The sequence below is a fragment of the Haliaeetus albicilla genome, chromosome 1, assembly GCF_947461875.1.
Source record: "Haliaeetus albicilla chromosome 1, bHalAlb1.1, whole genome shotgun sequence".
In the NCBI taxonomy this organism is placed as follows: Eukaryota; Metazoa; Chordata; class Aves; order Accipitriformes; family Accipitridae; genus Haliaeetus; species Haliaeetus albicilla.
This window is the reverse complement of record NC_091483.1, coordinates 7,967,510-7,990,285: the sequence shown is the minus strand read 5'-3', so window position 1 is coordinate 7,990,285 and position 22,776 is coordinate 7,967,510. Positions and strand designations below refer to the sequence as shown.

Below are 22,776 nucleotides of genomic sequence, written 5' to 3'. Positions count from 1 at the left end.
CAGTCTCAAACACATCACAGATAAAAAAGAACAAAGCAAAACAGGTCAGATTCAAACCCACTAACTAAGCATATGGAAATACACATTTTGCATTTGGATTATGGGATGGCAGCAAATAATACAGCACCATCCCCAGAAATGAACATGAAAATCAGCTCCTAAGTTTAGGTCCAATTCAGACATTTGAAACGAGTCCCACCTCCCCTTCACACAGGCTCTTTCTGCCCGCAAGGTCTACCAGAGACCCAGAAGCCAAAGGATTTGAAGAACAAATTTCTCTGACTTGAGAAAGGTACCATTCCACAAGCAGCTGCTGCCCTGCACGAGGGGTAGGATGTGCCTCTTGCCCACAAAACACACAAAGCCAGCACTCAGGCACACACACAGAAGCCTTCCCTGAAAGCTCTGGTTCTTCAGTAAATTATTCAAGACTATTTATGCATCTTTTCTAAGGCAACAAAAGGGAACGTATTTCATGGATGCTTTTGCCCGTTTGCAACGGTTATGAAGGCACACCCCGATGTTTTTATTTTATTTTATTCCCCCCCCCCCCCCCCCAAAGCAGCACAGTAGCTACTTGCTATAAACACAACTGAAAACATCTGGAACAGATGGGACCGGATTTCCAGCCCGAACACAAACCGCACGCACTTTATTACTCCGTAAAGTCTGTTCTTACAGTTTCACGCACAACGTGCCCTGGCATTCACCTCCGCTCCCTGAGCACCGACACATTCGGGCCCCTCGGCACGCGTGCAACCGCAGCTGCGCAGCCCAGGCTAAAATCCCAGTTTCAAAGGCCAGTTTCCCCATACCGTCTCAGGCAAAGGCAGCTGAGAAGCAACAGTACAGGCACGGTGTGGGGAGAGGGAGAAAAGAGGGGAAAGGAAGGGAATAATTTCCACTGCCTGCAAGGAATACAGCGCTGAAAATTCACCGGGTGCCATCCACCTAGCAAAATCTCTGCTCAAATTCCCCGCCACAGCAGTGCATCCTCCCAGCATCACCCTGCCCACCGCTGTGCCCCGCTCGCTGCTCAGCATCCCAGGCAGCACCTTGCCGCGGGCAGCAGGAACGGACCCCCCAGCTTCCCCCCCTGCCCTCCCAGTAACGGCACCTTTCCTCCCTTGGATCACTTTATCACGTTTAAACAGCTGCGCTTTCTAGCTGCAGAGGGTTGGAAAACTGCTTACGACACATGGCGAGGCTGATGCTTTCCCTGGAACGCGTGCAGAGCGGATCCGAAGGAGCTGGGGGGTTTAAAGGGCCAGGAATAGAGCTTGGGTTGCCTTGGCACGGCGCCCCGACTCTAATCTGCAGGAGTTTAGTGATTAGACTCCCAAGCGCCACCTCCCTTGACTTGGTCTTTTCTGCCCTTCTCGGATTACCGCAGGATTTCTTCAGGCCAAAATCTAGCAAAAAAACCCCATCCTTTATGAATTGGCACGGGGGAAATATTTCAGCCCCCCTGGGATTTTTCAAATAACATGAAATGGGAGTTGCAGAAATGAAAAAAAAAAACCAAAAACAAAAGAAACAACCAACAAACACCACACACGTGAAACAGCAAGAAAATCTCCCCTTGGGTCTTCAGGGGAAAACTGGCAGAGTCCTATCTGTGAAGCACTGCAGCAAGAAAAGGTATTTTCACCATCCCATGGAGGAGACACACACACTGGAGAGAAGAAAGGGTGGATGTTTTTCTTAGGGCCTCTGACCAGAAATGTGCCTTAGTTTAAGCCTAGTTTACCAGCTCCTTGTAGTAAGGTAAAAAGCATGGGACATTCAGACACTTTTTATCTAGATCCCCATCCTCATTACTGCTACAGCAAGGTTTTGGGAACAAACCTAAAAAATTAATTAAAAAATATTGGGTTTCTATTTTCAGGGTCTAGATCTCAGCAAGTCACGTACTCTGACCAAATATACTCAAGTGAAAAAATATGAGCCGCTTGAGTAATTGGCCTCTCTGGGTAGATAATTAGATCGGTACCAAACATTTTTAGAAATGACATTATGTGTCAACAGGATATTAACAAGAGTCACACATAGCCTACCCAACACAGCATGCAACTCAAACCTAAATTTGCAGACCACTCGCAGATGCAGCTCACAGAAATATTCTGCCAGACTACGCAGAAAGAACAAGACCAATTTAATACTAACAGGGATCCCAGGCTTCATAATGGAGAGGAAAGTCAGTATAAAACGGGTGAAAGTGAAGGAAATCAAACAGCACAAAGCAGAAAAGAAGATGAAAAGTCTATTCTCCAGCAAGCAGAGCACACCCTGAGAAATGAGCAAGTATGTTTGCCTCTCTGCTCCGGGTAACTTTAGAGGTTTCTGAGCCTTCAGCATTAGCACAGCAAACCTGATTTGGGTTCTAAAGGAAAAGCGCTGCGGCTCAAAACCCAGTTGTTGGTGATAGGCTAAAAAAAAGTAATAATAATAATAAAAAAACTACTTAAAACTCCTTGTCTCCTTCCCTTTGCCTACCCTTATCTGACAGTCTCTGTTTTGCCCATCACAGTGTAAATTCGTCCTGCGGGTCTCCTTCTTACAGCACCGAACGCTTGCAACACATCTTCCGAGCAGTCTAAAGCAGCAAAGTAAGCTCAGCTTTACTGTGCCCGGTCCTAAGCGAGGCAGAGACCCGTGGCCAGCCCTCCTCTCCCTCCTCTCCCTCCTCCCAGCTGGAGCCCTAGGAGATGGAGTGCTGCCACCGCCCGGCCCCGCCAGTCATCAACGTTGACAGTCATCAACGCCAAGCGCTTTTTATAACTTTGTAATTGATGACGGGAGAAGAGGGAAACGAGCGTTTGGCGTTAATAAAGCAGGAGGGCTGATGCGGCAGCGCGAGCTGTTGCGTGGGGATGCAACTCGCTGGAGCGAAGAAAATGCGTGAGTGTCGCTGGAGAGCAAGAAAGGAGAGTTATTACTCGCTGATAAGCTTTTACGATTCTGCCCGTTTCAAATGTCTTTTGCAATCAGGAAGAAACTCCAGCATACTCTGGAATGAACAAAGAAAAAAAAAAAAAAAACCCAACACAGAGCCAGCTCTGTAACTGAAACAGCATAATGCAGAGCCCGTGTGAAAGTCACATTTACAGAGCAATCCTTTTGCAATAAGCCAGGGCGCAGAGTGTGTCAACGGCTTCAGGGAGGAGAGAGGACTGCGAACATTGGGTCACAGAGCAGCAACGCCTGCCGGCCGAAACAGCAGCCCCGACAGCCCCGGCTCCAAAAGGGCTCATGTCAAACCCGCTCACCGAAACGCGCCTGCCCGGCCACGCAGCGCGGCAGCTCCTGCTTCGCAGCTCTTCCAGGCAGGTGCGCGGAAGCCGCCTGCACTCTTGGGAAAGTCGAGCGAAATAAGATCTCCCCGAGCGTGCAGAATCAGTCACCCTCGTCTGCTTCTCAGAGCCGGCCATCCTTTACCTGTCAAGACTTTTTCCCTCAGAAAACTGCTATCCACGAAGTGGAGCGGGCGCACGACGGATGGGGATGCTGGAGGAGAAAAGCGACGAACGCAAGTAAAGAGCGCACCGGGCATCGCTGGCTGAGCTGTTTGGCAGGTCTCGCGATCCCACAGGGACTACACCTGAATCCACACACAAAGGACTCCCGCGCCTCTGCAATCCCCCCGCTCCACTGCCAGGAACGAACTCGGAGCGACCCACATGCACGTACCCATCGGCTGCGGTTTTGCTGCTGGTAATCGCGACCGGAGCTCGCGACAATAAACGCGACGTGGCTCGCGAGGAACAGCCGTGGGTACAAGCCCGGCCCCATTCCGCGCCACTCCCCACGAGGTGCAAGGGGCTGCTCGTGACAACCGAGCCGGCGTTTGGAGTCCTTCACCAGACTGAGACACGTCCTCCACTGCCAACGCTACTCGTGACAAGCAACGTCATTCAACCTTCAACGACAGATGGAGCAACACAACCATCAGCTAGGCTTGGAGGCTCACCGAGATGGGACACACGGGGCCTGGACCTCAGTAGAGAGAAGAGCCACCAAAGGCTTCCCCATCAGTGACAACCGGTGCCTTCACCAAGCCACCCAAGCTAGATGCCAAGCGTGCGTGTACGTGTGCGTGTATCCCACAGATAATGAGTCGATAACCTAAACGGGCTTCTTCTGTCAACAGGCTGCGGAGAGGCAGAGATAACGTTATTTCTTCTCTCTGCGACCTGTGAAGCATTCAGATGCTGCGACGACAGCGGCCAAGTAAACAGGAAACTAGGAAGGAGACTTGGTCCCAACTGATGCTCTCACAGCCCATACGCAAATGCTTGAATAAACAGACCTTATATGACCGATTCCTTTTTAGAGGCTAGATGCGTTTTGTTTTTCTCACATACTTGCATATGGGCTCTATCACACAGAAAAACGAGCCTCTGACTATACTCAGCACGGTCTGGTTGATGCACTTTTAGAACACACTGCCAAAATTTATCTTGGATGCATTTTCCCGTCAGCTCTAAAACAGCATTTATTTACATGCTTTCTCAGCAAAAGGTTGTACTCACCAGGAGCAGAGGAGGACAGCAGCCTCTGCTTTCTGCAGAAAGAACTTGCACTATAATATTTTTTAAATTTATAATATTTTTAAATCCAAACATAAACCCAGCTTCTTTTAAAATAACTCTCGATAATCAGCAGGGAACTAGTACCCAAGATACTGCTTTGCACAATGCAATCGAGTGGGGCAGATGCAGAAGGACTCAGCTCAGCTCTTCACCCTCCTGCAGACTTGTTGTCTCAATGGAGAACGCTATTTCCCTCTCCAGAGCAACGCCAGCCATCTCCTGTACAGAACCGTGAGACAACTGCAAAAGCTACAAGGCTAAAATCTGCAAATGCAAGCAAGGTGCTAAAGCACCGTTTTTCTGACAATGTAGGACACGGAGGAGAAGGCTGGAACATATACAACCTCGAGGGAGCGTTGACTGTTCATTTGGTTTGGGCTGTGCTTCTCCTTTTTGCAGTACCAACTCCCAATTTTCTAGTTCCCATGAACTGCCAGCACGTGTCGGACCACGATACATGCAACACGGTTGCTGATTAACTGCACATGCTGTAGTGAAACAAGGAGGAAGCAAAAAGTAAGAAAACTTTGCAAGTTAATCCTCTTATTACCAACTTAGAAGCAACAGCACATTCTGGATTACCCGTCCTTTCAAAGGGCATGTGAAAACTCAAAGGTTTGCTGTCACTTGCTCGTGTCTCTCAAGCATGACAGTGACATAGTGTCACTGGTTTTGTGTCTTCGCATACAGCTCCAAGATCGCTTTTCAGATTGCATGCTATTTCACCTTTTTTTTTTTTTTTTTAAACCACTCTCAAGCTCAGCATGTTCTTGAGAATATGTCATTTAAATAGACACATTCTCCCAGTGCTGCTTTGTCCCTCAGAAACCTCGTTTCTGAGAGGTTGCCTCCCCATCAGCATTTCGGACGGTGTTTTCTGTAGGCAGCCATTTGCCTTTACGCTGCTGCCCATTCATTCGACTCGAGTATTCTCCCTGTCCACTGACAGGGTGGTCTCGTCAGCAGGTTCTGAAGACCTAGGGGAAACCACAAACCAAAGCTACTGGGTGCCTCTGATCAATCAGGCAGCAGCAAGTAGAATACAAACCTCGATAGAGGTTATTTGCTTGAAATGTCTCGGTCACATGGATCTCACTCTGGAAAAAGCAGCCCATCTGTTCACTAGCACTGTGCCATGCTATTTAGATTACTCTAAGTGGGCTTAGTATTAATGAGACATTTTTGGAAATGGGGCGGGGGGCCGGTATAGCAGGCAGGGACTTCTATTGGGTTTGGTTTTTCATAAATTCCCAATTAAGTCATGTCATTGTTAATGTGAAATGCCTCACTCTACAGAAGTGTTCTCAGGGATTGAAATTAAGTCCCATTATAGGATTTAAATACGAGTCTCAGTTCTTGACTAAATCTTGTTTTCAAAAACTCTTACTGACTGGAACGTCAAGAACCTAAAAGTTTATCTCAACTCACAGGTGAAGCCTGTGACAGCACCTTCCTGAAACCAACTCAAGAATTATTCAAATTGATTTTGACAAAGTGAGTTCTACCATTTGGATTTCAATTTAAATCTCTGACAACTACAGAAGAACTCTTCAACCTGCATACATTCCAAAAATGAAGTAACTACTAGGAAAAATAATCGGGAGTGAATGAAATTGAAGCTTTCTTCTGCACAAACAATCGAGCAACACTATCAAAACACAGGGAAATACAAGGGGGATATTGGCACTGGACCCTAGGGTAGGTGTAGCAGTTGAAGCCATTGTTTTATTATGTTTAGATTGCTTACCATAAAATGACACAACTCTATAAAAACTTGACAAAGTCAGCTGCCTGTTTGTTTTCATTTCTTCTCTTAAGGGAAACCACGGACCTGTAACTGGAGACATACCAGCAAGGAGAGGTCTACATTTCATTCAAGCTCAATTTGAAAACTGGAGCTTCTCAGTTAAAGCCCTCTCTCCAACAGGACACGGTGAACCTCTGCAGCTGAGCACCTGGTTCCTGACATCTTCCACATACGTCTGCTGTATTTGAGGTAGCTAGAGCCAGGAAAGGGTACAGAGACACTCCGAAAGGAATTCAAGATTGCACTTACGTAGGAGCTTTATGAGATCAGCCAATCAATGGGAAGAAGTGATTTCGGCCTGCAAATATTATATCTGTTTGAGGCTAACATAAACCAGACATTTTTGTAGCTTCATTTGCTGCAAAGCATGAAATATAAATCACAAAAAAGTTTCCTCTAGAGGCAGAATGCTGTCAGGTTTTAAACCCACAAGCAGTGGTGGATTTTTCCTAAAAATTATTATTTCAAGACAGCCTGCGGGACCTGATTCTTTTTTTTGCCATTTATTACCATGACAATGTCATGTCCTGCAGTATTTTTGTTACAGTTCTACGCCTTACAGGCAACTTCTTACTCGACCATGTTTTACACATCCAGTTGGCTATCCCGACAATTTTTTTGTTTTGCATACTCGTGGAAAAAAGAACAGAGTTCAATTCTGGCATGAAAAAGTTCCTAAAATCCCCCACCTGCTTCAAAACATTTGCTTGGGAAGAAAGGCTTAGCAAATTCTTATTAGTAGTTTAAAAAAATGGGAAAGTGGCAGGAGGGGAGAGTGCATTTCAGGAGCGGACTAAACAAGAAGGCTAAGGTGAAAAGATGACTTCAAGCCATACAGCGTATGTTTGCCCCACTTAAAGAAAATTAGGCGGTGTACAACAGATTTATAATTTAGCGCATGACTTGAGGCTCAATAAACCTTAGATGAAACTGCTCCAGAGGGCTGATTTATGAGAGCATTTTCATGTGCTCTTCAACTAAACCCGTGTCTACTTAAAAACAATCCTGTTTTATTAAGTAGTTGCTCTTTGTTCAAGCCTCGTGTAAGAGCTCTTTTGGAGAAATCTGTGCCGAAGTGTATTGTGTCATAAGACTAGGTATCACGGACTAAGAACTGCCTGCAATATTACAAGCGTGCATTTCACATCAGCTCAGCACGCAACTTTAAAATGGGTGGAAGACTTGAGAAGTACATAATAGACAGGGGATCTGTATACACCTATATATAAAAATAACCAGATATATAAACCCAGACAAAGAAACAGCAACTGTGGGAAATCCTTCCAGCATCCGCTGAATGCTGCCTACAAGGAGCCTCAAAAGGCAAGGTATGGGCAGCTTGGACCCGACACAGCGCTTCCTACCTATAGACAAGGATGTTAAAGTGGGCGTCTCGGTCCTGCCCGACTGCCTTTTCAATGAAAAAGGTTATCTGAAATGGGAGTTCCTCGGTTTAAGTCCATTTCCCACTCAGCGAAAGAACAGGCAGTGTGTACAGTGTGGGGTGGGGCAGCACACCCAGTGGCACCATTAACCCAGACCTGGTTTTCTCCTGGGAAAACAATCCGGCACTCTCAATCCCCGTTTCCCAGCAAGCCACTCCTGCACTCGTCCTCCCATGGGACTGTTTCGGGGGAAAGCGTCTTCTCCGTAACGATAACCCCCAGCGCACGAAATACCCCCAATTAACACAACATGTGTGAGACCAGCTTAGATCTTCATTTCACTTCTGTAATTAAGAGTTTGGTGCTTTTCCCTTCCTTCAGGCTTCATGCTTTCGAACGTACAACTCCTAGAGCTGCACATTTTCCTCCCCATCACCTCCCCAAGCATCTCTGAGATGCTGAAGTCATTCTAAAAGCATCACAAAACTCTGGACCACCAACATTAATATGGAGCCTGAGCCAGGCCAGGCCCCAGCCAAGCATGCAGTACAGAACGTATGCTGGCTTTACGCTTTCTGCTGGGAGGAGGACAGACAATACCTGATCCAGCACAAAGCTCGACTGGCAGAGGCAGAAAGCCTGGTTGTATAAAAGGGTTTGGACATATCTGAAGCAGCCAAGGGAGCTAATGCACTTTCAGCAGTTCACAGAGTGCAGTCACAGCACTTCTGATCCAATTCTCGGCGTTCTGAAGTGATAAGCTGTTTCACGATATGCCGGTTTCAAAAACATAATCCAGCATAAAGGATATTTTTAACATGGATGATTTCAGTAATCTGCTTCAACACTCAACCTCATACACAGTCCATGTGGCACAAATGAGCAGCACAGAATGGCATGACACCAGCAGGATCTTCCTGAAGCATGCTTATCACCAAAATCCTCATACGACTACAATGTGTGCTGTCTGGCTATAGATTGAGACCTGGAGAAAGCACATAACCGAGAACAATGAGTATGTCAAGAGTTTGATTTGATTTCTAAATAGTAGAGACCTTGGGCGCAGGGAGAAGGAACTGGGGAAAAAAAAAAAAAAAAAAAAATCAATCTCTGCAAATTGGTTAGTAGATGAAAGTCCCTGTAAGATTATGTAATTTCTACAAATTAGACAAGTTACTCAAAAGTAAGAAGGGATGCGATACCATTTGAGATCACATCAAAAGGAGTGTGATCAGAGCACACAGCTGTGAAACTCACAGAATCATAGAATGATTTGCATTGGAAGGGACTCTTAAAGATCATCTAGTTCCAACCCCCCTGCCATGGGCAGGGACACCTTCCACTAGACCAGGTTGCTCAAAGCCCCATTGAGCCCCAAAGGCCAGGCTGAACACTGCCAGGGAAGGGGCATTCACAATCTCTCTGGTCAAACTAAGACAGAAGAGGCAAAGTCACCCAATCCAAATGTCAGCGTACACACATAATCCAGGCAGAGGAAAGACAACTTCTCCAAAAATATTAGGCAAGGAAGAAAACAAGTAGGCTTTCAGAGACTAGAGGGCTCCAAGCTAACCTCATCCTCACTGGAGTGACAACCGCTTGTCCGGAAGACTTTATAGCGACTGTTCCCCAGGGCAGATCGGATGAAATCTCTTCTGAAGAAGGTCACTGGCATTGGTCCCAGTGCATGCATAAAATGCTAATTTAATAATAGTCAATCAAAACTAATGCAGACCTGATAGCCAGAAATGCAAACAGCCAATTTTCAACTAAACACCCTTTTTGCCTCCCCCAGCTGCACTGGGAACAACAACAAAAAAACACCACTAACCCCTGCCCCCCCCCCCCCCAAAAAAACCCAAAACAAAACAGAAACCAGTGCAAGTTTACTGAAGATGAAGAAACAACATTTCCAGAGAGAAAAAGGGAGAGAGGAGAGAAATGCAAAACCAAATTATTTTAAAGCCATCTGGGAATAAACTGAAATATCGAAGCATTTCATCACTTCCCCCAAATTAAGCTCCAACCAGAACAACAGGAGTAAGTCACAGCTCACAACACCGTGAACCCCAGGGGGCTATTCTGTCTCTCAGGAGCACCAAGTGCTCAGCAAAACACCGATTATGCCAGCACCAGCCCCAGAACCCAAAGGATGCAGGTCCCTTACGAATGACCCCCACGAGGATCCTTCAGCAGAAATGCGACTGCAAGCGACGGCTCCTTTCTGCATCGTCACAGCGGACGCGCGACCCTGTTCAAGGAGAGCAGTCTATCGTGCCTTCTGGGGGCTACGATCAGGCTGCTGGGACAAAATCACGTATGTCTGATCCCTGGCTATTGCGAACCAGACTTACACCCACACGCAGGGAAACTTTTCTGCTACTCAAAATTTCACATCGTGGTAGCAGAGGGGCAGGTTCCTATGTGGTTTTGCCAGTATTATCAGACAAAGACAACGGCTGTCGCGGAGCACCGGCGGCCGCTGGGATAAAAGACGGTCTGGGGGAACCTCACTGCCTCGTCCACTAGCCTCACAAAAGAGCTCATCCACACACTCCCTCCCTCGACAGCACCTGTAAAGAAAGCAAACGGAGATTTTGTACGCTTCTCAGCAAAATTCCCTGCAGTAGGCAAGAGGGAGCAGGTCACCGGTGTACGGAGCAAAGCACTGCCTTCGGACGGCCCTTGCCCTTCCACGTGCTCAGCTGATAGAGAGATGAGAGTAATGCACTGCACCGACCTACCTACCACCTTGACTTCGAAGCGTGGTACCAGTGAAGAGCAGACCAAGCCCGTGATCTTTACACTCGTACCTGCAGACTATCAATTAGCCATTAATAAGAGTTTGGCTCAGACCAGGCAGGGGCACATGATTGCCTTTTTGCTGCATTAGTCAGCGAACAAAGCGATACAGGTCCTTCCACCACCAGGACACCAACTTAAACAGGAGGAACATGGCACAGCATAAAAGCAGAGTGGTATAAGCAGACAATGCGTGATCCTGCATAAAGTCAATCCATTTAGAAACGTTAAACTCACTTTACCAGCAAAATGAGTTTGCTACGGGATTGGCATTTTGCTTCATGGGAGAGTCATGTTCTTAACTTGGTTTTAAGTGCCCTAAAGCTGGATTTACTGCATCCTCCAACCACCGCCAAGAGCGCATAACTGAACTGCTGAGCAGGCAACTCCCAAGTTTTAACAAGACTGTCCTCTAGATGACATCCATTTAAGGGAAACCCAAACCAGACTTACTCATATCAGCCTAAAACAAGGCTGAGAACAACACAATAACCCAAGAGCTGAAAAGCAGTTTCTTGCCAGCAAGTGTTCACAGCCACTTCTTATGAACTCCCTTTTAGTGACCCATTGCAATGGAAGAACAACTTGTGGGAAAAAAAATGGTAGGAACACAGTGATGCTGATAAGCAGCACTGTTGCAGGAGGCCCTGGGTCCTCCAAAGCAACCTAAAAACTAGTGTAGTGGCTAACAAGCTTGTCCAGAAGATGAAGCAGACTTCTGGAAGAAAAGAGAAAATAGGACTTTAGTTTAGGTATTTTTTTGGGACAATGTCTGAAAAACCTCATCTGCTCTAGGAATGGACTTTGAAAAAAAAATCATTCTTCTGGACAGAGACAGCCTAAAAAATTAACACCACTTGCATCTTCTGTTACCAAAGGAAGGCTCCTCATGTTACTCAGACTCTTGTAGCACTTCTACAGCCACTCAGGCAAGTTTGTCACTAGAATGAGTTCCTCTCCCTGTATCAGTAGCTGGCTCCTTCTGACTCCAGTAACACAGCAGTCCATAAACGTGAACTTCCCAGACGCCCCTAAAATGTGCTCTTCAGGAAGGAGAGATTTCCCAGGTTCCTGTGCAACTCAGCCCTTTATCAGCGAAGGTTTCAAGCCATGGCATTTTAACACGAGCAAGCTATATAAAAAAATATTTTATAGCTCCCTCATTCTCTTTCCTCTTCTTCCCAAACTGTCTAAAGTAGGAGTTCCTACTTCTGCTTTATGAGCTGTAAACTCAGAAGCACCTTCAAGAGCCACAGTTAATGTTAACACACTCCACCTAATATACAGCCTACAACAAAACGACGTACAGGCTGATGTTAAGTACAGCACGAGAATTAGTGTGTGGTGCCCATGAGAGTCAAGTTACGAAGGTAACAGGCCAGGAATTGCATGCTAAGATCTGATACATGAGCATACTGGACCAGGCTAATTTGGTCATGTTGATCGCCCACTGTCTGCTTTCATCCTCTTTTTTTCACATGCATCTGCCTAAAAAAAAAGGGAAGAAACCTCAGAAAAACAACTTTCTGTAACAGGCCCCAAACAGTTCTTTGCTTGGGTAACGTATATACATAAAAGCACAACAGCATAAAGCAACTTTTACACTCCTTTTTTGACTGACAGGGCCAAGGGAATGTTTTACTGACCTACTGATTTTTAAGAAATAAATAAGTAAATAAAAGATGAAAATCAGTTCTGCTCTTTGGCCTGTCAGGTGTGGCCACAAAGCAAGTGAGCATGTCTGGTGATGGAGAGGGCAACACAAGGCACCATGCGTGGTCAGCACCCATCGAGCATAACCTGCCCAACTGGGTCATCCCCCGGCCCCTCCGTAGCTGTTCCGATTCACCCCCAACTCAACAGAAATCCTTCCGACCAGTATTCCTGGGTACTATACTTACACCAGTTGGTATCTGCAAATTTCACCAGTCACCTTTAACTAGAAATCTCCGTTCCAGAAGAGGGTAGAACGGTGGCCAACTCCAGCTAATTTTCAACAGAGTTTGGATACCAAGCTGCCTTTTGTCCTTGTGGTGATAAGAGCCTCAGTAAGCAAAAGAGATTAAAAGGTGCTCCTCGGTGACTCTGGCCAAGTCACACCCATCTCAACCATCAGCTGCAGGCACTTTCTTAAATACAGGGTATAACCACCTATCACTGAACCCAGCTTGTACCTCTTCATGTAATCACAAATTTCTTGGAGACACCTGTTAACAAAGAACAGCTTTATGCCCAGCATCTAATTGCAACATGGCTCTTTAAAGGTATAAGGAAAATAGTCTACAGTAATATTAAATCCCAGTTATCTGCACCTATTATCTTGCATTTTTTTTATTGCTAAGCGGAATAACTGGTCCGGGAAGAGAGCCAGAAAAGTTGGGCCAATACCACAGTTCAAGACTCCTTTCATAGACATTACTGACAATTTTAAAAGTAAGAGTCGTATCCAGAAGCGTGCTGACCTCTTCATGAAAAACACTAGGTGCCTTGACTGAGTTACAAGTCAAGCCCCCCCCCGAAATATTCCCACCCCCCCAGAAAATACTAAGCTGTTTGTAACGCAAGGTTATTGTACCAGGAATACTTAACGCAAAGGTGTCTAATTCATCATTTAGAATTAAAAAGGCAGGAACAGGTTCAAGAAAGATGGCTTCATTTGTAGAAAAGTAATTACAGAAACTTTCAGAGTTCGCAGAAATCTCTATGCACTCCCACATTTCTCCACCGCTGAAGGCTCAGAGGACATTCAGGTTACTTGCCAGGAGATATATTTTGAGCACGATGAGCTTAAGTTGGTTTTGCAATGCTTTTTAATAAATTAAGTTGTATACCTAATGTTCAGTGAACTGCATTGGCTCTGGGCTCTTCTAGCTTGATCTTTAATTTGAGTAATTATTTTAAAAGCTGGAGACATGATCTCCCTTTATTCAGTGTCTGGACAAGATTATGACACTGTAAGATACAGTCGGGGTTTCCACGGCATTGTTTTGCAGCGTATTCCCTTTCAACAAAAATTATACATTGCATTTTTGGCAAAGAGAAGAGATGGGTGATCCAAACAAAACTTGCAAAATACGGAGGTTTTTTCTTCTGCAGCAATTCCTGCTGTTTCACTGTTTTATTCACAGTCCGGAGTGGCCGTCCCGGGCATGATGATCACAGTTACGCGCCCACTCCTTTAATACAAATAGGAATAAGCCATGAAACTGAGTAGTCGGAGCATCACGGTTGTAGTTCAGTGCCCACAATAGTCAAGGAAGGGTGCCTGGGCTTGCCTACATTGTCAGCGAAGCACGGGCCCAAGCCTACGCTCAAGCCCAGACTTGCTCACATTCTTTCCATGCTAGTAGGCTCTCAGGCTTAGCTTCTGAGCTAAGGTTCAAAGGTCTGCAAAATTCAAGGTCTACCCCAAAGCCCAGCAGACCCAACTTCTCCTTCTTTCCCCTGGACACCAGCGAGGTCCCACGTAGAAGCCAGCACTCTCCAGCGCAGCAGCAGGAACCGCGAGCCGGTCTCGGCAGGCACAAGAGCACGGGTGCTCCCCGTGCAAACCACGAGGCTTTGAGCCAGGGAAGCTCCGAGCCGTCGGGCTTCGCACGCCGAAGCCTGCTCGCAGACCTGCGCTTCAAGAGCGATAGCGACGATGCCAGGGACGAAGAAGAGCTTGGCGCAGGACGGATCCCTCCTTTCCTTGCAGCCCACTCGGACCGTCGCTCTCACGCCTTCTCGGTCACGCATCCGAGGGACAGGAGTCATCTGCTGAACTGCGTCGGGTACTCAGCCTGCGTCTTGCATTCTAGGCTTAGCTGAATTTTCTTCAGATGGGTCTTATGTTTTCATCCGTATAGCACCCCGTTTAAAAGAGCGCTCTATCTTTTCGAATGGTTCTATTTTCAGTTTAAATGTTGCACAAAACTTGATTTTAGTTGCACAAGCTATTCGTATTAAGCAGAGCAAAGCATCAGGCAGATTAATCCATTAATAAAGGAAGCCTTTTCCAAATTCAAAGTGTAGAAAAGGCACATACTCACCTTTACCTCTGAGCTAACCGAAACACTTATTTTGTCTGACAAGAGAACACATATTCAGGACTCTGTTTTACCCTAATAAGTCTCAAAATCCACTTCCCTAGGCACGGTTAAGTATAATGTATACCATTCGCTGAAGGCCACAGAAGGCATTCTCAAAGCTTGTATGACATGGAAGGTGTATGTTGTGGGAGACGGACCACCTTTCCTTCTAAAACCCAACTGCGGCTTTTCAATATATAAACTGATCACTTGCCATTCATAAAAAGGTAGAAAACATCAAATACTATTTTATCCTGAGTGAGAAGCATTTACACAGTTACGGGAATATCTCTCCATATATCACATTCCTGCGGAAGTACTTCTTGCTCTTAAGCGAGAATAATCTTTTCTTTCCAAGCACGTTTTGGTGATGTATGTGTCAGTAATACACTGGAGACAAACTCACCGTGAAATGGAAAGCATTTAAAGTTAGCACTCTGCTAACAACATCTGTCTATTCCAGATGTTTTTAGTGATGTCCTCCAAGTGAAGTTCCCCTCCAAGTGAACTTCCCCTCCAAGAGAAATATTCTATTCTAAATACATACATATTCTAAATTCTATACATATTCTGTTCTACAAGCTCTCCCTGACGCCACCCTTCAAGTCCCTATCAAAGATGCACTGAAGACTTTGCACCGATCTTCAATTGATTTCCAACCCCACCCCGCAAGCACCTTACGGTTGCAATCTAGACTTTGCTCTTACACCCCTCTGGCCCCGGCCGATCAGTTCTCTCCACTCGCTGTGCTATCTCATCATGTGTTTCTCCTGTTCTTACCAGTGGAGCTACTGACACAGGACTCAACCCAGCATAGCACTTCAGCACGGCCTTAAAGGTCTCTCGGTTGAATTGCTTCAAGGCCAGAAGTCACCTGTGCTGAAGTGCTTTGCGGGATTAAGGCAACAGCCCCACAGAAATGAACATCCCATGAACTGTAAGAAAAGTAGCAGAACCGGAGCCCGCCGTACCGTCAGGACCGATGGAAACCATGCTGTTGCGCTCCGGCGGCACGGCTCCGGCTTTCCAAGCTTTCTCTATGCACCGATACAGATGCTTACTGCACTGAAACTCCATTCACTTCAGCGCCGTTTTAAGCTCACCTATCAGCAGCAGCACAAAGGCATCCGGCGCTGCGTCCGCAGAATGCCACGTTCACACTTCGCCTGGGACAATGCTCCTCAAACTTGGTTATTACTCACAAACGCAAGCCTAATAGATCATGAGATGTTAAACAATTTATGTGGAACTACTCCCGGGGCACTACACGCCGTATTGTTGTGCCATTAAGGCTTTGGAACAAAGCTTCATTGGGGACAGAAGAGAACAAAGTACCCATCTATTTTTTCACTGCGGTTATTGTTTCTGCCTAGAAAGACACACAGGCTGGTCTGCTGAACAGGGCTACTGTTCTTCAGCTGTGCTGTTTGTCTGCTGAATGCAGGAACTGTCAGGCATGGAAGTGATATCAGACTATTCAAATTCAATAAGAATTTGGGTAAAATCCACTTCATGATCACCAAATTTGCCAACTATGAGACCTAAGCAAAATTTGCATATACAGTTCCCGTACATGAGAAATACTTTCATTCAATTCCAGTGCAACAAAGCAGGTTTAATATGCTCAAATGCTACTTTTCCTTGAGCTGCTGAGCAACTATTTCCCAACCTCATTCTAAACACACAGTCGTCTCATATTTAGCAACCTTGATGAAAGATTTTTACACTTACGTACAAGGGTTGACAATGCATCTGAAGAGTCATAAAGTCACAGGTACAATAAAAACAGGTAACTTTTGCAACCTGCTGTTCAAGGTTATGAGTTGAAATGAGACGCTCAGATCAGCAAGTCTACAAGAGGTGATTAAAATTAAGTAAAAACTTTAAAAAAACTTCAGGTGAAAATATTCTGATCTTCACGTTGCACACACCACTGAAAAAGATAGGCAAGTTCTATTTCTGCATTTACGATACAAAATCAACACAACATGAAAATTTTAATAAAGACCATTACCTGACATGCAAGACTCTAGTTGTTGTCTTTGATTTAAGATTACACATCCATATAGTCATCAAAATAAAAAAGTTGGCATATTTTGCTCAGAAAACAGTAGCAGAACAAAATAGAATATACCACAGGAGTCAACTTGAAGTGAAAAAAGCCAAAAATTTGTCACCACCTGCAAACCCATTAGGATTTCTTGCATCATACCAGCTGTATTGGATTTGTAGGGCAAGGTTTTGGTAGTGGGGAGGCTACAGGGGTGGCTTCTATGAGAAGCTTCCCCTATGTGCAACAGAGCCCATGCCAGTTGCCTCCGAGACGGACCCGCCGCCGGCCAAGGCCGAGCACATCAGCGATGGTGGCAACGCCTTTGTGATAATGTATTTCAGAAGGGGGAAAAATACCGCTGGGGCACAGAAATGGCAGCCAGAGAGGGGAGCGAGAACATGCGAGAGCACCAGCCCTGCAGACCCCCAGGTCAGTGCAGAAGGAGGGGGAGGAGATGCTCCAGGCGCCGGAGCAGAGATTCCCCTGCAGCCCTTTCGGAAGACCCTGGTGAGGCAGGCTGTCCCCCTGCAGTCCAAGGAGGTCCACAGGGGAACAGATCTCCACCTGCAGCCCACGCCGGAGCAGGGGGATGCCCAAAGGAGGCTGTGACCCCGTGGGAAGCCCGCGCTGGAGCAGTCTGTGCCTGAAGGACTGCGGCCCGTGGAAGGGACCCACACCAGAGCAGTTCGTGAAGAACTGCAGCCCGTGGGAAGGACCCACGTTGGATAAGTTCATGGAGAACTGTCTCCCGTGGGAGGGACCCCACGCTGGAGCAGGGGAAGAGCGTGAGGAGGAAGGAGCGGCAGAGACAAGGTGTGACGAACTGACCCCAACCCCCATTCCCCGTCCCCCTGCACCACTGGCGGGGAGTGGGGAGAGAATTCAGGAGTGAAGTTGTGCCCAGAAAGAAGGGAGGGGTGGGGGGAAGGGGTTTTAAGATTTGGCTTTATTTCTCATTACCATATTCCAATTGCATTGGTAATAAATTAAGTTAATTTGCCCCAAGTCGAGTCTGTTTTGCCCGTGACGGTAATTGGTGAGTGATCTCTCCCTGTCCTTACCTCGACCCAGGAGCCTTTCATTATATTTTCTCTCCCCTGTCCAGCTGAGGCGGGGAACCATCGAGCTGCTTTGGTGGGCACCTGGTATCCGGCCAGGGTCAACCCACCACACCAGATCATTGTGATAACTTGTGAAAGACAGTAAAATTAAATCTCCACTGGGGAACAATCACATAAAATTGTAGCCTGTTTCATTAGTTACACAGATTAGCAGCAGACACCTTTCGCAGGTTAAAAAAACAGAGGTACCATTCCCACCATGGCCCCCATAGTTCTGAGCACCGTTTTCCACCCACAATTATTTGTGTCCATAGCTGGACAAACAGTGGAGATATCCAAGTTCCAGATTTAGCGGTAGGAACACTCAAAACAGATCAAAAACCAAAAAGTTCCAACCTACCCTCAAAAAAACCTTTAGCAAAGAAATCCGTAGCTAATGGAAGTGAAAATAATAACTGAGTAAGCCGAAAAAGCAGTCCTTGAAATACGTCTAAGAAGGAGCAACACAGAGAAACCTGCTCCAATTTATAAAGAAATGCAATTTGTTTCACAGTCTCTGGCTGGATCCAAGCTTTTCTCCTCTGAAACCTAGACAAAATATTCACTCTGGACCATACCTTGCAGGAATAATTTGTTTACAAGGCAAGGAAAATTACATAATTCATCAAGCCAACATTTTATATTTCAGTATATTTTAAAATATTTTCATTTATTATGGTAACATTAGGATTGAATTAGAATTGAAGCCATTTTTATAATTATTGTTAATAACAGAATAAAGTGATTTTAGTAATCCTCAGTCTTGAAGTCATTCGAACAGTTCCCACCACCATCAAGTTCAATTTTCCAAGACTCACTTTGAGATGCGAGATATATGGATCAGTACTTATGGAAGGACAATGACAGCTTATTTCAAGTCAGATTTAATACAGAGTATTTAGCAATCATATATCATATAGTACCAAAATAGTAATATGACTGTTCCCCTATAAATGTAGTTATATAATAAAGCTAGCATTTGAAATGCTGTGGCTTGGAAGATTCCCCCCCCACACCCACACCCCCCCCGCAAAGGATCTCCTTAGGAGTAGTAAATACCTAGATTAGCCACATTCTCTCTCTCTACACACACACATATATATCTAAATAATACACACGTGTTTAAAAAAATAATAATAATAAATCCCCCCTTCAGTCTTTGTTTTACTTTTGCAGCAGAATTAGCTCTGCTAACAGCACACATTTCTGGAATTCAGATGTTGAAAGTTCATTTCAGCCGCAAATTAAAAGGGTTCCGATTTTGGTGATGTCAGGTTATCTCTTCTGATTTTTCTGGTGAGCAAATCTGTTAAAAATAGGGCCATTTGCAATTTCCTCGAACGTGCTCAGAAGGATCGGCCATACTCAAACAGCGTGGATCACAGCTGGCTATTGTATGCTCTGAGTCCTGCTCTCCTTTTATTTACATGGCTGTAAATTTGGACAGAAATCCACAATTCCAAAACAAACAGAACTGAACGCCAAGAACCGAGATGTAGGTTTCTCTGACTTTCTGCTATTTCTCCCGTAAAACCCATGCAAATTCTCCCCACTGATAGTCAGTCCTTCAGGCAACTTCAAAAGTTCCTTATGTGAAAAACTAATAATCGCAGGAGAGTAATTCAAAGACATTTCCATCTCTGCAGTTAATGGAATTAGGCAATTGAAAAACAAGAGGACAAACGACACCATGGGGCTTCCCGGCTGAGCAGGTCACCGTGCAGCCGCTCAGTTTAGAAACACCTGACGCAATGGACAGCTTGCATTCTCCTACACCCCAAAAGGCTAGCGCACGGTCTTGTACTAAATGCTTTTCTTTCATAGGAGGTATTTTCATCATAACTAAAGCGATGCGCTAACTTTCCAGGCTTTACAGTTCATTCACTCCACGTCACAGTATCTTTGAGCTCAATCTCCATGCAAGCTTTTACCTGAAAGTCTGTGGCCACTCCTTGAAGCCACTATTCGACATTGAGTCAACCAAGGTCTAGAGGGACGATGCTAGAGATTTACCCCAGAGCAAGCGCTCCAACAGGCTGGGGTACAGTTTTAACCAAGCGTTTTTAAAAGTTCCGTAGCTTTTTACTTATGCCACGCGCCGTTCCATCACCCAATTACGGGTGCCGTAATTGCCTTCAACGCTGTCCGACAGCAGTAAGGAGCATTCCTGCCACAAACCACGTACAATCCCGAGCAAACTCAGTAGAAACGAGATGCTACGGCAACTCAGAGCTCAAGTGTAGGGGGGCAGAAGCATTGCTTCGAAAGGTTGTAGGACTTCACTGCAACCTTGATAATTTTATTGCTGCATTTTCATTTCAAGCCACACAGCGAAACATAGTCAAGAGAAAAAGACCTCTGCCTCCCCATTCAAGTTCTGTTATTTAGAGAGAGCACAAAAGAGAAGCTTTCCTTCCACCACAAGTAGCACAATGACGCAGAGAGACGCTCCTTTACCAATATCAACTGTAAACTGCTATTACTGGATTTTCAAAGAGCACTCCCTTTTGAGCCTTCTAAAAGGATTTGAAGCCGGAAGCAGCTAATTGACTTTGAACAAGAAAACCTGATAGTAGTTATCAGAACCCTTTTAATTTGCTCAGAGCAAGAGTTCAAATTCTAAACCTAATGCACAAAGAAAATACGTGAAAGGCAGGTTGCTGGAGCGTGACAAGGATGCTATCTCACTAAGGCAATGAAGTCATTTTTACCAGCGCCACAGAAGAAACGAACCGATGCTGTAGCACCAGCGTCAGAATGCTGTGAACGCTGTTTTCAACAAGGCATCTTTAAACCCCGTCTAAAGTCCTCTCGTGCTCCCAACCCATAAGAAGGAATTCGAGCACAAACCAATAAAAGCTATGCTATTTTTGACAGGGCCATGTATAACGAGATAATAACATAAAAATAAAAAAATTAAATTAAAAAAAAAATCAGAAGACTAGCAAATTCACACTAAGAGATCGGCATATAGGCACGCAGGAGCATCGCTTTCTGTACCCACAGGAATAAGCGTTTTCACGCATCCACCTTCCTGAAGCAGCTATTTCACCCAGTATAGCTTTGCTCAACCAACACAACACCTTGCCTTGGCAACTGCTTCTCTCTGGCAGGACAGCATCCCCGACTCTGTCTCAGAACTGCTACCTGAAACCAGCTGTTTGCAGACTTCTCGGCAGAAAAATAAATATAGGTTTGCTCTTTACTCTCTCGCACAGCAGTTTTCATTCACAACCTTGCCCAAAACACCTTCCAGCTTGTTATTTAGGACGGGTCTTCAAGGTGGCAGCGCAGTTAAAAATCCTTCAGACAGAAACACAAACGGCTTCTCCACCGTTGCTGGAAGAACACTTACGTACATGAGCAAGGCGCCCTCTCTGATAAGTAGGTAGATCAGAAAACAAAAGGAGTTACAGATTTTCCCTTCTCACAGGGATGTTTGTCTTGCAACTGCACTTTGTGCACAAATTCAACCTTTTCTTATCAGTGTAAGACATCAGAGGGGTTTGCCCGACACCCACAGTAGGACTGCGAAAGCGCGTTTGGAAAGCTCCTCTACAGAACTCCTTTTAAAAACCTACTGTGAGGAGTACCACAGTACAACACCAGTATATGAGGGTGTTGTCTGACCGCAGAGGAGTTTCAAGATTTCAAATCATAACATGGCAGTTTAAAGGAAAAATCTTCACAGTTACGAGCTGCAGAAAACCCTGCCGGACCTTGCTGGGAGCTGAATGGACGTGTACAGGGTGTTAACTTGCTAGGAATGCCCTGTGCACACAAATGAAAACTTCATCCCTCCTCCCCCAACTGAAAAAAAAGAAAAAAGCCGATCTGTAATTCCTTCTCACCCCACTTTCAACTCTGACCAGCAGCAACACACCACGCTGCCGGTTCCTCCTAGGCTATCGGTCATTCCTCTTCAGTTGCCAGCCCCTTGAAATCTTGGAAATGCAGCTTAGACTAGCCTCTTCCTTCACGTCCAGCCACTGCTCTTACAAACACGAAATTCACACTCGGCAGGAACAAAGGATAAGTTACAAGCAAATCCTTCCCATGATTTTTTTTTGGTAACTTAAAAGTCTGGGTTTGCTTCACGTTTGCATCTAATGGGGGCGGGGGGGGAATCACAGAAAAAGCATCACTGCAGATTGTACCAACGTTCGCCCTTCAGACCACACTGACACTCACAGGCACGTCAAGTTACTGAGAACTAAAATCACCAGCTGAAATAAAGCCTTGCAAAACTGAACTCTGCGATCTTCTGACATGAGAGAAGTCACTAGGAAAGGTCTTTCGGCACTTGCTTCAGCACTGAAAGGCACGCAAGAGAAGAAAGGGCACAGACTGTGACAGATCCGCTCAGATACGTGCAAGCATGTGAACAAGCACACACGCACTGATGCAAACGATCCCATTTAATCATTCTGCGTATGATTGGAAACTATTATGACAAAATTAAGTCTGTCATGAAGTAGTTGCTGGGGCTGGGGAGCCTTAAGTGTTGGGGGGGGTTGGTTGGGGGTGGGGGTGAGGTCTCTATAGCCTGCTCTTAATGCACAAACAATTTGTTTTGATTATTGACCAAAATAAGAACCAGGCATATTCCTGCAGACTCTCACATCAACAATTAGTAAGTAGCAAATTCTATTCCCACACACAATATGCAACTCTGCACATTTTGTTAAATCCAGCTAGCCAAGTTTCTTCCTTTTTTTTTTTTTTTTTTTAAATGGAAAATATGTACATTTCAGGAATAACCAGAACAATAAAGCCACTAAGTAGCTAGCAGCCTAAGCACAAAGTCACATTTAGATGCGCAGTAAACTGTACCTGCCTGAAACAAAAGAGAGCAAGTATCTATCATAGCATGGTTTGGGTTGGAAGGGACATTAAAGATCATCTAGTTCCAACCCCCCTGCCATCGGCAGGGACACCTTCGGCTAGACCAGGTTGCCCATCCAGCC

The 22,776-nt window shown here is 45.5% G+C and overlaps 1 protein-coding gene across 4 annotated transcripts in view; it reads right to left on the bottom strand.

Annotated features, from left to right (window-relative positions):
• The window catches only part of SLC4A4 (solute carrier family 4 member 4), a 235,429-nt gene that overhangs the window by 163,759 nt on the left and 48,894 nt on the right, over positions 1-22,776 (bottom strand). The window contains exon 1 of one of the 4 annotated variants that reach the window (XM_069778227.1): positions 2,497-2,515. The exons of the other annotated variants lie outside the window; for them this stretch is intronic. The gene's annotated coding sequence lies outside the window, so the exon portion shown is untranslated. Of the gene's footprint in view, positions 1-2,496; positions 2,516-22,776 lie in introns of those variants that run through there. 4 annotated transcript variants of the gene reach the window in all.